The 16,364-nt window shown below is 46.6% G+C and overlaps 1 protein-coding gene across 3 annotated transcripts in view; it reads right to left on the reverse strand.

Moving 5' to 3' along the window:
- The window catches only part of NMRK1 (nicotinamide riboside kinase 1), an 86,928-nt gene extending 86,420 nt beyond the window's left edge, over positions 1-508 (reverse strand). Inside the window, exon 1 of one of the 3 annotated variants that reach the window (XM_073543770.1) lies at positions 430-508. The gene's annotated coding sequence lies outside the window, so the exon portion shown is untranslated. The remainder of the gene's footprint in view (positions 1-429) is intronic. The other 2 variants (XM_073543767.1, XM_073543769.1) reach the window with 2 other exon arrangements.
- Between the last annotated feature and the right edge of the window lie 15,856 nt (positions 509-16,364).

Consider the following 16,364-nt stretch of genomic DNA (forward strand, 5'->3'; position numbering starts at 1 on the left):
ATATACCCTGTAGGATTTTCCCACTGAGGTCATGAGCTGAGCAGAGATCTCGTTCTCCTATAGCCCGGCTGCAATGTCTACAGAAAGGAGCAGATACAATACACAAATACATTCCGAGAAGTCAGATAATTGCCGTAATGATTCGTAGGACAGGAGAAGGTCTGCTTCACGTCTCGTCTCATTTTCTACACTATTCCTATGTCCTGTTGGGTAAATATGTGACTCTTTGGATACCATGCTTGATGAAGACAGCAAGTAGTCTCGTAAGCTTGTATCCGGCACTGAGGACTCTCTATTTAGGAGACAGATGCATTTTATTTGGGGTAAATATATAGGAAGTTTTAACATTCACCTTGGAATGTAGCTGAAAATTCTACACAGCGTAGAATACCATACAGACATACATTGCAGCATATGCCCCCTGCTTACCTTGTGTAAGGCCATGGAGAACGCCTCCTGTCTGCTCAGTGGAAGTGGGCAGGAGGAGCTCACATGGCTGTCCTTGTCACACATCATGTGCTCCTGTAGCTGATGGGTGGAGATTCCCTACAGAAAGGGAAAATGGCTCTGTGGATAGAAAAAAGGAAGGCGGAATACCACTGTCAGTTTTAGGGCTCGCTCACACAAGCGTATAACTCGGGCCAGTGCTATGTGATGTTTTATCGGACACTGACACACGTGACAAGTGAGAAAATAATCGTCCCACTTTTCTGGAGCAGGATGGGCCAGATTTTTTACACGGTCGAGCCACTCCAGTCTTAGTTTAATTCACTGACGTCTCGAGGGGAAAAGGACTGTGTAATGTAAATAGATCACACCAGGCAAAAATAACTGTGTGATATAGTACAATTATCGGCAGCTTCTTATTAGGTGAACTTATGTATGACCGAGCCTGGATTATGGCAGTGCTCTCTAAGATTGTAGAAGCTTTTGTAGGATTTATTCCACACACTTTTTATTTGTAGCATCCTATTTTATTTTAAGTCCTAGAGATAATAATATGGAAAAATACATGAAATTAATTTAACACCTAGAGCACGCAGCAATATGAAAAAAGCCACTGAGCTAAAAAAAGGTAGAAAAAAAACATAAAAGTGTCTGAACAAAAAAAAACAACAATATAAAAAAAGCTAGTAAAAAAAATTGCAAAGGCTGAAAGATGCAGTATATATCCGCAGCATAAAGGCCACGTCACACACAGCGATATCGTCAGCGAGATCGCTGATTTTGTGACGCCACAGCGATCTCGCCAGCGACATCGCTGTGTGTGACGGGGATCAGCGACCTGCCCCCCCTGCCGGGTATCGCTAATCGCGCTCAATTGTCCTGGGCCGTTATTTGATCGTTGGTCTCCTGCTGGCCAGCATGCATCGCTGCGTGTGGCAGCGAGAGACCAGCGATCAGCGACGCTGTTTAGATACCCGCTGTTTACATTGGAAACCAGCTTGCTCGCTGGTCCTGATCGCTGGAGGGGCTGTCTATGTGACAGCTCACCAGCGATCAGCCTAACGATGTCCCAGCGATCCCATCCATGTCGGGTCGTTGGTGGGATCGCTGGGTCATTGTTATGTGTAACAGGGCCTTTAGGCTACACGGTGACATGGGTCACACAACATCACTTATCTGTGACTGCAATTATGCTGTAAATAAATCATCAAATCACAGAAACATGCAACTTGCAGTCTATGGTAAGTGAATTGCAACACATTTAGAAACATTCGTGACTGTCGCAGGTAGCGATTCACCATCATAGGAAATTAGGCAGCTGTAGACTAAAGTAACCTGCTGCCAGGCAATGTACACTGCAGAGTTTCTAGATTTTATAAAACCTTCACCATATTGCTCCAGTAATGGCTCGTTCACACTGGCGAGTAGCATCCGATGACTCTTTCATGGGAGAGAATCGGATGCTATATGCAAATAACGCTCAGCTCAGTCTCTGCTGCGAGCGTGATCCAACTGTCATTTTATTGTGATCCGATTATGTTAGCACCACGCCGGCGTCCTGCTCTGACAGGCAGGGTCTCGGGCGTGTCTCTTCACTCACCCGTGCTGCGGTCAGTTCATCCTTTCCCCATGCTCTGCATGCTTCCAGCCGGTTCTAGCCATGTTCTTAGGGCACGCGCACGTGTACTCCCACACTTTTAAAGGGTCAGTGTGTGCACTTGCTACTTCCTCCCCAGCCAATAACTGTGGGACATTATGTATACAGTATATTACTTACTTCCCTCTGGGGAGATGCCTGAGCAACCCTTCCTGTTTGGCAGTCTAAGTTGTGTAAGGTTGCATACCAGTCCCCACTGCACTCTAATGCAGACCCTGCATCTGTTTTCTCTCAGAAAGGAAATGCAACATCAACTGTTATTCACTGTCCTATTAAGGGAATAGAAGAATCCAGGATATCTATAAACAGAAAGATAGTGAGGAAACACTTAGCTAACCTAAATGAATTCAAGTCTCCAGGTCCAGATGAATTACACCCCAGAGTACTAAAGGAGATAGCAGAAGAAATTTTTGAACCCCTCTCCATAATCTTTGAAAATTCTTGGAGAACAGGAGAAGTGCCAGAAGACTGGAGAAGAGCAAATGTTGTTCCTATCTTCAAAAAGGGGAAGAAGGTGGACCCAGGCAACTATAGGCCGGTGAGTCTGACTTCTATACCAGGAAAGATCTTTGAACAAATTATTAAACAACATGTATGTCAATACCTGGATAAGAATGAAGTGATTAAACAGAGTCAGCATGGGTTTGTAACTGATAAGTCATGTCAGACTAACTTAATTTCCTTCTATGACGGTATCACTGATTGGGTGGATCAAGGAAATGCTGTAGATATAGTATATCTTGACTTCAGCAAAGCATTTGACAAAGTCTCTCATACAATCCTTATTGAAAAAATGACTAAGTATGGAATGGACAAGGCAACTGTTAGGTGGATTCATAACTGGATTAGTGATCGGACCCAAAGAGTGGTTGTAAATGGCTGCACATCCAGTTGGAAGAATGTCTCAAGTGGGGTACCACAGGGCTCTGTCCTGGGCCCTGTATTGTTCAACATCTTTATCAACGATTTAGATGAAGGAATTGAGGGTAAACTGATTAAATTTGCTGATGACACAAAGCTAGGAGGGATAGCTAATACTAGAGAGGAGAGAGAGAGGATTCAAAAAGATTTAAATAAACTGGAGAAATGGGCAGCAACTAACAGAATGGTTTTTAACAGGGAGAAATGCAAAGTACTACATCTGGGCAATAAAAATGAAAAAAGCATATATAGAATGGGAGGAATAGGGCTAAGTGACAGCACATGTGAAAAAGACTTGGGTATACTAATAGATCACAGACTGAATATGAGTCAACAGTGTGATGCAGCAGCAAAAAAGGCAAATGCAATTCTAGGATGTATTAACAGAAGCATACAGTCTAGATCACGTGAAGTCATTATTTCCCTCTACTCCTCTTTGGTCAGACCTCATCTGGAATATTGTGTCCAGTTTTGGGCACCACATTTTAAAAAAGACATCAACAAACTGGAGCAAGTTCAGAAAAGAGCGACCAGAATGGTGACCGGTCTGCAAACCCTGTCTTATGAGGAAAGGTTGCAGGATTTGGGAATGTTTAGTTTGCAAAAGAGAAGACTGAGAGGAGACTTAATAGCTGTCTACAAATATCTAAAGGGCTGTCACATTGTAGAAGGATCAACTTTATTCTCATTTGCACAAGGAAAGACTAGAAGCAATGGGATGAAACTGAATGGGAAGAGACACAGATTAGATATTAGAAAAAACTTTTTGACAGTTAGAGTGATCAATGAGTGGAACAGGCTGCCACGAGAAGTGGTGAGTTCTCCTTCAATGGAAGTCTTCAAACAGAGGCTGGACAGACATCTGACTGGGATGATTTAGCGAATCCTGCTTTGAGCAGGGGGTTGGACCAGATGGCCCAGGAGGTCCCTTCCAACTCTACGATTCTATGATTCTATGATTCTATGCACTCTAATGCAGACCCTGCCTGCTGAACTCTAATGCAGACCCTGTCGCCTGCTGCACTCAGGTGTGAACTCGGTCTGCTGCATTTGGATGCAAACCCTGCCAGCCGCTCCCTCTAGTCTATCCTCTGGGTCCAGCTGCTGCACGGCCATTGTTCTGTCCTGGAGTGGCACCTGGCGTTCATCGGGAGCCAAGTCTAACCTCACTATCAGAGGCTCTAGTGAATAGTCAGGTGTTCGCTTAGTCACACTCCTCCAGGCTCTTCACGGTCTATGCCACAGTGGTTCCACAAACCACGTCTGTTACAGTTTGCTCGGGTCATGGACTCCAGATCCTGCCTGTTCGGACCATGTACCTGAAGCTTTGCTGACAGACGCACAGGAAGAGCTGTCCATACAGTTGCAGTCTTTAACCACTAAGTTGGAGGCCTTAAACATCCCTCCAGAGTTCCAGCATGTTGAAGCAGCCGTGTCTTCTCCGGAAACTTCCCAGACAGTTGGCTTAATTCGAGATCCAGGTCCCCGACTCTCAACCCCACCACGTTTTGATGGCAATCCAAAGCTCTACCGCAGGTTCATCAATCAGTGCCAGCTACATTTTGAACTCCTTCCACACCACTTCCCATTGGACCGAGCAAAAGTAGTGTTCCTTATGTCGCACCTTGGAGGCGAGGCCCTGGCATGGTTGAACCCATTATTGGAGAGGATCAGATCACTCTGATGCAAACGGCATGCTGCATTCTAATACAAACCCTGCCAGCCACTCCCTCCAGTCTGTCCTCTGGGTCTAGCTGCTGCACGTCCATTGGTCTGTCCTGTAGTGGCACCTGGCGTTCATCGGGAGCCAAGTCTAACCTCACCATTAGAGGTTCTAGTGAATAGTCAGGTATTCGCTTAGTAACGCCCCTCCAGGCTCTCCACGGTCCGTGGCACAGTGGTTCCACAAACCATGTCCGTGACAGATTATCTCGCAGAGAGGTGTGGAGAACTTATTTTCATTACATCCAATGTTTTGCACGCACCCATAGACTTGTATGGGTGAGTGCCGTCCAATAAACGCTGCCAACCTCAGAATGCAGAGATTTTTTTTCTCATGCCGTCTCGGCACTACTCCATAGTATAACATTGGAGTGAGTGCTATCCGAGGCCACATCACATAGCACTCATCAGTTATACACTGGCTACTCGCCAGTATGAGTGAGCCCTAATACGCAGTGGATTTTCTATCCACTGTATATGCGATTCATGCGAATGTACACTTAGGCTGGGATCATGCATACAGGTGTTGCAACAGTTTTATGAGTCAGGGTCTGTACACAGTGAATTTTTTTGCTGTGTTTTTGGAGCAGAAACTAAAAAAAAACTTTTTTGAGAAGGATTTAGAGCGTTTTGACTCAGTTTCTGCTCCAAAACATTTTTCCCCTTTCTTTGGCTATGTTCCCATGTAACAAAAATGTTGAATATTTTCTTGCAGAAAATCCACTCCACTTTACAGTTAGAAACAAAAATGCATTACATTTATAAAATCTCATGCACAGGCTGCAAAAATGAGCCATAGTGTAAGATGACAAGAGTAGCAGGCTTGATATCGGCACCTGTTCATTTTTCCACTGTGAGAGGTCCACAGAAAATATTTTCCTAAAGGCTTATTCACACATCAGTATTTGGAAGCCAAACCAGGAGTTGAACTTACAGCATCCGCTCCAGTACCAACGTGAAAGACAGCAGAGGGCCAGGAGTGGGGCAGCAGCACCGACCAAGCGGAAATACATCTATTTTGACCGCTTGCCATTTTTGGCACCCAGTATGGATCTCAGACCATAAGTACAGATATCACACCACATGACACATATGCTTTTTAGGGTCAGAGCTACATTTAGATTTTTGTACATTTCCTAATAGAACTCAGTCCAACCTCACAGAGAGGGAGACAGGGTCGGATACTGAGCCCATTATAGACCTGGACAGGGGATGTGAAGAGGTGGCTGGCCCATCTTCTGACCAGAGCTTTTGCAACCCCCAAGCTCCACCAGCATCAGGACCAGCATCAGGTTCTGGACCTGGTCCAGACCCAGCAGAGCCACCAGCAGCCAGCAACTTAGAAGACCCTGGCAACAGCAGCCTACTGGCCGTGTTGAGGGGTCCCCCCAGCCTGCAGCCGTAGATCACTGTGGGAGACGGAGAAGGGACAACACTGCCTCTGATACCCGGAGGCATGTAGACACAGGTGTCCTAAATTACCTGTCCAGGGCTGCCCAGGATGAGGGTGAAGAAGCATATTCCCGAAGCCTGGCCCAGTACCTCCGTCCCCTACCCCATGAGGTGAGGCTACATTGTGCGAGGATCCATTCAGATCCTAATTGATGCATGCACACAGCAGCAGCCTACTGGCCGTGCGAGGATCCATTCAGATCCTAATTGATGCATGCACACACTCCAATGACCCATATGAGTTGTTTGAGTATCTTGAGAGGTGGCAGCTCTCAACCCGTAACCGTCTCCGCCTTGTCCGACAACCAGCTGTGCATGCTCAATTAGGATCTGAGTGTCCGCCTGCACGTGTGCCTATACCTCCACCCATTCCCCCCCAAACCAACCTTGGCAACAACATGGCCAAATGGCAGCCTATAACAAACCTGCCCAATATGGTCACTTGTACAGACCTGGTGTTGGAGGCTGGCCCCAACCTGGGTTTGGACGACATGGTCATATTGGGGGGTATGATGGACGTGGCTACAATCAGCCACAGGATTATAATCGACAGTATCCTTATGGTCTCTGGTGCGCAGCTGCAGGAAGATGGCCACATCTTCCCACAGGGCCAAGGTCATCCACCCCAACAGGGTGATGTTCAAGCTGGGCACCCCAACCCCCAACAAAGAGATGAAGGCCTCCCGCTATCACCTCCGCCAAGCTACCAGCAGTTGTAAAATACATAATTGTTTTATTTTTTGTTTTTGTTAGTATTTATCATTTCTTGTCACCTATTTGTGTGTCAAAAAATGCAAATGGTATATACAGAAAAGGCTAAATGGCCTGGGCAATATCTGCCATATGAAAACAATATGGTAAACCGTATTCTAAGCTATATTTTCCATTTATAAATCATTTGAAAATGCATCTTTGGCCTTCTTTATGAATTATTTTAGGCATTTGATTAAGTAAGTCAACTTTATCACATATAAACAGACAACACAAATCATAGAACACCCAAAAAAAAATTATATACACACACATAAGAACATCACAACATAGATACAGCCTGATCTTGCCAGGTAGTAGCACCATGAGGTGAAACAAAATACTGGGTGAACACATCATGTACTTTGAGTCCTGAGAGAGGATGCCGTAAAGGGAGCACATGTGGCCTAGGCCTATCCCCATTGTCCACCACACCTTCAGTCACATCAGATGAGGAGCAATCATGCAGTCTAGTGAAGTTATGGAGGACCACACAAGCTTTGATGACCTCATTGACGTTGGCTTCACTCAGCTGAATGGCAGACTGGAGGACATGCCATTTGGCACATAGAATGCCGAAGGCGCACTCCACCAGTCTTCGGGCACGTGAAAGGCGCAAATTAAAAATCGTGTGCCGGTGGTCAAGGTTTCTGCGCGGGTATGGCCTCATGACATGCCTGATCAATTGGAAGGCTTCATCCCCCACTAGGACATAAGGCACCGCTTCTTGATTTGAGCCTGGCAGCAGACGTGGTGGTGGTAGGTCCAGCAGGTTATTGCGCAGCCGTCAACCCATAATGGAAGAATTGAAGATTCGAGAGTCTCCAGTTCTTCCATAAGCCCCAACGTCTACAATTATAAACCTGTAGTTACTGTCAACCAGAGCCAACAAAACTACAGAAAAATATTGTTTATAATTATAAAATTGGGACCCTGAGTTCGGCGGCTTACGCACATGGACGTGCTTCCCATCCAGGGCTCCAATACATTTGGGGAATTGGCAGTGCAACTCAAATCCCCTGGCAATCCTCAACCAGTCTCCCATCTTGGGCTCTGGCATGACCCGATGATGAACCAGATTTCCGAACATGTAGCACGAACGATGCCGGATATTGTCGATCGCCCAATCAAAAACTCCAGATAGAGTGCTGCATAAGAAAGGCCAGTTGAGAAGAACCTACAATTAAACAAATGTAGAAAATATATACATTAAATTACATGCTCAAGGATGCACACATTACATATAGAACACCAGAACAGTGTGTAAGTAAGAAGCTAGGCGAACAATACATATACACATATCCCACGGCTATGTAATGTGAAATAACACATCAAAGTGTTCTAACTTTGAGAGCATATATTTGGTACGAATACCTAATGTTTCTTGGCCAAAAAGGATTACTGAATAAGAGAATTATTTGAGAAAATAATCATCTACATACATTCTGTAGCTAAGAAACACATACCGTAAGGAGAAGGCGCTCCTCCGCAGAGATACATTTGCGCATCCGGGTGTCCTGGAAAGTGATCCCTGGGCGCACTGTCTCCAACAAAACATCAAAGGTAGAAACAGTCATCCGACAATAGAGGAAAAACTTATCAGGATGTGTCCTCAGAGCTGCATAAAGCCTGTGAAAATGGACTTTATTGAGGCGTTGTCTCAAATGCGGATGCACCCACATTCGTCTCCACCTCCTCGGATCCACAATCACTGGGTATGGCTGGCCAAAGCGCCGGGACAAAACCCAGTTGAACAGAACACGGTCAGTTGGGGTGAATTGAAGTGTGTCAGACATGTTTGCTAACAACCACTGTGAGAATCATGTGGGAATAGTGGATGAGGGCAGGTATATCTCACCCAGATTCCTTTCCTATGTGGCCTAGTCTGGTCAGTATCGCACCTGCTTGCTAATGAATAATGGGAGGTGGCTATAAAAGGAGGCCAGGTGGTTGTGTGAGTGTCTCAGCCTGGGAACACAGAGAGCCTGTCTGTGTGAGAGACACACGTGAGTGGAAGCAGTGCCCACTGCAACTGTGGTTTGGCTGGACGGGAGAAGCCCGCCAGTTGGTAGTTAGGTTGTCCATTGTTTAGTTAGTGCCGGACAGGCAAGGATTTGTTTTATGTTTTATTCCCTTTTTGCATTGCTTTCACCGTTAATAAACCTGACTCAGGGTCAGTTACACCCGAATCCCAGCTCTGCGCCTGAGTTTCATGCTGAACGCACGTGACCTTTGACCCCAGCAAAAGCGATCCCGGAGTGTTTTATCACATTGTGGTGGAGAACGCGGGCATCACGTTGCAAGCATGAGCATGGAGGACGTGGTGAAAGCGCTGGTACAGTCCACCGCCGTCCAGCAAGAAGCTAATCGGGTGATGATGGCCCAGCTGAAGGAGTTGGTGGACATGACAGCTACCGATCGTTCGCTTCTCCAGCAGGTGGCGCAGCGCCTGGCAAGCCTACATGAGGTTAACCTGGAAGCCGAGTCGAGAGTGATTCACGTGAGTCGGTACTGGCAGAAGATGACGACCGAAGATGACGTCTAGGCATACCTGACCACGTTTGAACGGACGGCGGTGCGAGAAAAATGGCCGAAGGCACGATGGGCCGGCCTGATTGCCCCGTTTCTTTCCGGTGAGGCCCAAAAGGCTTATTATGACTTAGAGCCTGAAGCCGCACAGGACTTTGACAAACTGAAAGCCGAGATCTTGGCCCGGCTGGGAGTGACGACCGCTGTCCGTGCACAGAGAGTGCATCAATGGACTTATCAGCCGGATAAACCACCGCGGTCACAGATGTTCGACCTGATCCATGTGACGAAGAAGTGGCTACAACCCGAGGTGTTGACAGCGCCAGAGATAATCCAGAGAGTTGTCATGGACAAGTACCTGAGAGCTCTACCTCCAGCCCTGAGGAAGTGGGTAAGCCATGGAAATCCTACGACGGCAGATCAACTGGTGGATCTGGTTGAACGTTACTCCGTGGCGGAAGGACTCCGAGACGACGCTACCCCACCTCGTTCTTCATCATCTCCACGTGGAACCGGTAAGACTGTTCCAGGGAGTAGGGGAGATGGAAAAATCCCTAAGACAGTGGGGGAGGAAAACGGGACTGCCCGCACTGCGAGGCCGAGAGTAACAAACTATGGTCTAAGCAAGGGGCCCGTTAGGTGTTTCCGCTGCCAAGAGATGGGACATATTGCTGCGAACTGTCCGGTCACTACTGAACCCATGCAGTGCGACGTCACAGACTCTAAAAACCGCATGTCTATGGTTGCACGGGTAGTGAGTGTGAATGCCGGTCAAAAGGATGTGGAAAAACACTTGTGTGATTTAACTGTTGATGGCAAAAATGTGGTGGCATTGTTAGACTCGGGAAGTGTGGTGACTCTGGTGAAGGCCAGTCTGGGGTCAGCCCCGACTGGACCATCAGACAAATTTTCTGTAACGTGTGTGCATGGAGACACCTGTTCGTACCTCACCACAGTCATATGCATTACTACTTCCTATGGGTCTGTGCAACATAAAGTGGGACTCGTCCCGGCGTTATTGCATGATGTTATCCTGGGCCAGGATTTACCCCACTTCTGGCAATTGTGGGAGAATCAGTTGATGCCCTCGGGTAATAGTGTACATGATTCTTCTCCCAAGGCGCGTGTGGGTCCCGAACCCCTGGAAGAGGTCTCCCCGGAAGACTCGGGGGAAGAGTCTGCGGGAAATGACCTGCAGTTCCCGTTTTCAGTCATGGCGGGTGATACGGAGGAGACCAGGGAAGAGGAGGAGGCCGACAGCCGTCCACCTCCCCGTTTGCCGGATTTAGAAGTTCAGAAAGATGACTTCCAAAGCGCGCAAATAAAGGATCCTACCCTTTCTCAGGCTAGGACAAATGTAAAAGTGATAAATGGGGTACCCGTAGAACCTGGCTCTAGGCTGGCCTATCCTTACATGGTTCTGGAGAATGATTTACTCTATCAGATAGAGAAAAAGGGGGAAGATACGGTGCAACTATTAGTCGTGCCAAAACCCTACCGGCGGCAGGTGCTGGACCTGGCCCACGGACATGTGATGGGAGGTCACCTGGGAGTCCAGAAAACCACCGAAAGGATATTACACTGTTTTGTTTGGCCAGGCATGCATCACGATATTCGTGTAAATTGTGAGTCTTGTCCTGACTGCCAAGCCTCTGCACCTAAGCCCCGGTTCTGTAGCCCTTTGGTACCCCTACCTATTATTGAAGTCCCGTTTGAGAGGATTGGGATGGATTTAGTTGGGCCCCTTCCACGGTCTGCACGTGGACACCAACATATCCTGGTCATCTTGGATTATGCCACTCGTTACCCGGAGGCCATCCCTTTGCGTAACACGGCCACCAAGACGATTGCCAAGGAACTGGTGCATGTGTTTAGTCGGGTCGGTATACCAAAACAGATACTTACCGACCAGGGGACCCCCTTTATGTCCAGGGTAATGAAGGAGCTCTGCCGATTGTTACATATCGAACCGTTACGCACATCCGTGTATCACCCTCAAACAGACGGGTTGGTCGAACGGTTCAATAAAACTCTGAAGCAGATGCTGAGAAAGGTGATAGACAAGGATGGGAAGAACTGGGACTATTTACTTCCGTATTTGCTTTTTGCCATCAGGGAAGTACCCCACTCTTCCACAGGATTCTCGCCTTTCGAGTTATTGTACGCCCGACGTCCTCGCGGACTGTTAGACATTGCAAAAAAACCTGGGAGGGTCAGGTCACACCGTTTAAAACAGTGATAGATCACGTCACACAAATGCAGGACCGTATTGCGGCTGTTATGCCTATCGTCAAAGAACACATGATACAGGCTCAAGGAGCCCAAAAAAGAATCTATGATAGGGGCGCCAAGATCCGTACGTTTGCACCCGGAGATAGGGTGTTGATCCTGGTCCCCATGGTGGACAGTAAGTTCCTGGCAAAGTGGCAGGGCCCCTTTGAGATTAAGGAAAGAGTTGGTGAAGTAAACTACAAAGTATACCAGGCAGGTAAACGGAAACCTGAACAGATTTATCATATAAATCTGATAAAACCCTGGAAAGATCGGTCTGCCTTGTCAGCGGAGCTGGCCCGTCCCGTCTGCTCACATACCGTACCGGAGGTACGGGTTGCAGAGACTCTCTCGGAGCGGCAAAAGACTGAGGTCAGGCAGTTTCTACTTCACAACCAAAAGTTTTTCTCAGAAAAACCCGGGCAGACTACACTAATGAAACATGACATCATAACGGAACCTGGTGTCACAGTTCACGTAAAGCCCTACCGAATCCCGGAAGCGCGCCGTGAAGCCGTTTCCCGAGAAGTGAAGGCAATGTTAGAGTTAGGTGTCATTGAGGAATCGCACAGTGCTTGGTCCAGCCCGATTGTGCTAATTCCTAAACCGGACGGCACCATCCGGTTCTGCAATGACTTCAGGAAACTGAATGCGGTCTCAAAATTTGATGCCTACCCTATGCCCCGGGTCGACGAGTTAATAGATCGGTTAGGAAAAGCCCGGTATATTACGACCCTAGACCTAACAAAGGGGTATTGGCAGATCCCTCTGGCGGAGGCTGCCAGAGAAAAGACGGCATTTGCTACCCCAGAAGGTCTATTTCAGTATGTGTATATGCCGTTTGGACTGCACGGAGCACCGGCGACCTTCCAGAGACTGATGGATCGAGTCCTGAGGCCACATAGGCAGTACGCTTTGGCCTATTTGGATGACATTGTCATTTACAGCTTGGACTGGGAGACTCATCTCCAGAAAGTACAAGTTGTGATTGACAACCTGTGGGAGGCAGGTCTAACCGCGAACCCCAAGAAATGTCACATCGGGCTAGAAGAAGCCCGGTATTCGGGGTATGTAATTGGGAGGGGTGTTGTTAAACCCCAGGTTGATTAGATTCAGGCAGTTCAGGACTGGCCGCAACCTGTCAACAAGAAGCAGGTACAAGCCTTCCTGGGGATCGCTGGCTATTATCGCCGGTTCATACCCAATTTTGCAGCCATCGCTACCCCCCTGACGGATCTTACAAAAGGGAAACACTCCGTCATGATTAAATGGAGTTTAGCGGCTGAAGAAGCCTTCCATAGCCTATAACGGGCACTTTGCTCTCAGCCCGTACTGGTGACTCTGGACTTCCGCAGCGAGTTTGTGGTACAAACAGATGCCTCTGATACCGGTATCGGGGCCGTACTCTCACAAGTGAGGGACGGAGTGGAACACCCAGTCCTCTATCTCAGCAGGAAGCTGAATAAACACGAGCAAAGGTATGCAGTCGTAGAAAAAGAGTGCCTCACCATTAAGTGGGCTCTAGAGGCCCTCAAATATTACCTGGTGGGCCGAAAGTTCAGGCTGATCACTGACCATGCCCCTCTCAAGTGGATGCACTTGAACAAGGAACGGAATAGCCGGGTGACCCGGTGGTTCCTTGCCCTGCAGGCCTACACTTTTACGGTGGAGCACCGCCCAGGCGTACAGATGGGAAATGCAGATGCCCTGTCCCGAGTGCACTGTTTGGCGGGTGTCATTGCTCGACCGGAGTGGTCTGAGCAGAGGGGGGGGTATGTGAGAATCATGTGGGAATAGTGGATGAGGGCAGGTATATCTCGCCCAGATTCCTTTCCTATGTGGCCTAGTCTGGTCAGTATCGCACCTGCTTGCTAATGAATAATGGGAGGTGGCTATAAAAGGAGGCCAGGTGGTTGTGTGAGTGTCTCAGCCTGGGAACACAGAGAGCCTGTCTGTGTGAGAGACACACGTGAGTGGAAGCAGTGCCCACTGCAACTGTGGTTTGGCTGGACGGGGGAAGCCCGCCAGTTGGTAGTTAGGTTGTCCATTGTTTAGTTAGTGCCGGACAGGCAAGGATTTGTTTTATGTTTTATTCCCTTTTTGCATTGCTTTCACCGTTAATAAACCTGACTCAGGGTCAGTTACACCCGAATCCCAGCTCTGCGCCTGAGTTTCATGCTGAACGCACGTGACCTTTGACCCCAGCAAAGGCGATCCCGGAGTGTTTTATCACACCACCACGACACCAACACAAGCACAGCACCAAAATGGGCAGATTGGAGGCTGCCACCTGATGTTGAGGCAATAAATAGGGTTGTTGCTGATGATTTAAATTACGTGCAGGCCTTAAAACCGTTGCGAGAAAAAAACGCTATACGGATGCCATACGGATTACATACGGATGCTTACATGAGAAAAATACGCGGCCACACCCTGACAACGGATGACATACGGAGCACTATTTAGGGACCATTTATGCGTATTATGGCCGTACAATACGGTCCGTATTTTTCTACTTTGTGTGTGACTCCAGCCTCAAGCCTAATAGATACAAAGTCCACTCTAAGGCTGTGTGTGTTTTTGAGGCATTTTCCGCACGGAAATGGGCCAAAAATGCTAGAGAATCCTTAAGCCATCTAATGCAATTAGAATCCTGAAATGTTGTACATATGATCAGTAATTTTCCTTTGTGTATTTGCAGTGCGTTTTTTTTCTGCAGCATGTCAATTCTTTGTGCGGATGTTTAGCGTTTTTCACCCATTGACTTTAATTGAGTCAGTCAAATTTGCAGCAAAAACGCAGGTATAAAAATCTTTGCGGATTTGTTGCTGATTTCACAAGTATTTAAAGACCCCCTATGGTGTTTCCCACTCTGTCATCTGTGTGACAGCGTGGGAATCACCGTCGCAGCAGCTCTGATTAGTGGTAAAGTTACCACAGGTATCCGTACCGCCGTCAGATGTCAGCATGACCCCGCAGCTGTGACCCTCAGTAAAAAGCTTACCACAGGTCAGCAGGAGTCGGCTGATGAGGGATTACTACTACTGTCATCATGCTATGTCTGCTGTCTCTGATAACAGTGATAGCAGGAGTTGCTGATGGAAGAAGTAGTCTCAGCCGGCGCTTGTGTTTAAACTTAAATAAAAAAAATGTAAAACAATTAAATACATATTCAAATAAAAATAAAAAATATATTGCACTCACCTAACGGCAAAAATCCCCTGTAAACAATCAAAAATAATAAACTACCATATACTCTTCTGTCTGCTATAGTCCACGTAATCAAGAGTGTCCCATGGTGATCTCACTTGTAAAACAGTCACATCGGGAGATGAGACTGCTCTAGCCGGCCACTGGCAATACAATAACAGGAGCATCATAACTCCCGCAGTGTATCGCTGAGCTGCCATGAGAGAGGTCAAATGATTTCAACAGCTGATAAGCTCAGTTGATCTCACGGCACCACCACTGCATGAGAACTTTCTTATGCAGCGGTGGTGCCGTGAGATCACCAGGGCTCATCAGCTGATGAACTCAGGTGAACCCTGTCATGGCAGCACAACTCTACACACTGCAGGAGTGATTACCTCCTGTGTCAGTGTGTAGCCAGCTGTCCTTGAGAGCTGTCACATCAGTGACTGCTCTCAAAGTTATCAGGATCATCATGGGACATTATAGATTATCTTCTCTAGAATAGGATACAGGGTGCTCACTGAAAGGTGCTCAGGAGAAAAGAATAATCAATAAATTGATTAACTCCGGCACACAACAAAATTAGCTTGCAAAAATTTATTTAAATCCTATATACAAGATGGCAGACTCAAAAATGTAGTGCAGACACATGAAATTCATTCAACGTTTCGGCTATCCAGCCTAAGGGCACTAGACTTACACTGCATTACACTTGCAGAATATCATCGGGTACAATGCATCCCCAGAGCTCTCAAAATCCCTCTTAGACCAACTTTATTCCAAGATAACACAGAATATTGTGCTAAATTCAAGTCCATTCTTAATAAATGTTCCATGGACCTTATTATTTTGACCATAGAGTTTTTACAAAAAGAAATTACTAAATTAAAGGCCAGGATCACCATAACAGAACAACAACTCAACAGTATTTTTTCATATGTTTACATATTGTTTACTTATGTCCATGTACCTTTATGTTTTATTTACCATTCTTTATTTTCGTTCCTCTTTTATTTACCAGATGGTTAGATCATGTTCCTATTTAATTTTGATATCAATCTCGTTATATTATTACAGAATCAGACATTTCTTGAGAAAGGCTGAATAGCTGAAATGTTGAATGAATTTCATGTGTTTGCACTACATTTTTGAGTCTGCCATCTTGTATATAGGATTTAAATACATTTTTGCAAGCTAATTTTGTTGTGTGCCGGATTTTATTGATTTATTTTTTATAGATTATCTTCTCGGCAGATAGATGAGGAATATTGTGGTTTATTATTTTAATTCATTTACAGGAGACCTTGGCTTCAGTGGATTGGGTGATGGTGTAAATATGGTTTAATTTAGATTCAAATAAAGGACTTTATTCTGGGTGTGTGTTTTTTTTTATAATATCACTATGTGGTTAGTAGTGGGGCAT

The sequence above is a fragment of the Dendrobates tinctorius genome, unplaced genomic scaffold, assembly GCF_039654945.1.
Source record: "Dendrobates tinctorius isolate UK_male_01 unplaced genomic scaffold, ASM3965494v1 ptg000134l, whole genome shotgun sequence".
In the NCBI taxonomy this organism is placed as follows: Eukaryota; Metazoa; Chordata; class Amphibia; order Anura; family Dendrobatidae; genus Dendrobates; species Dendrobates tinctorius.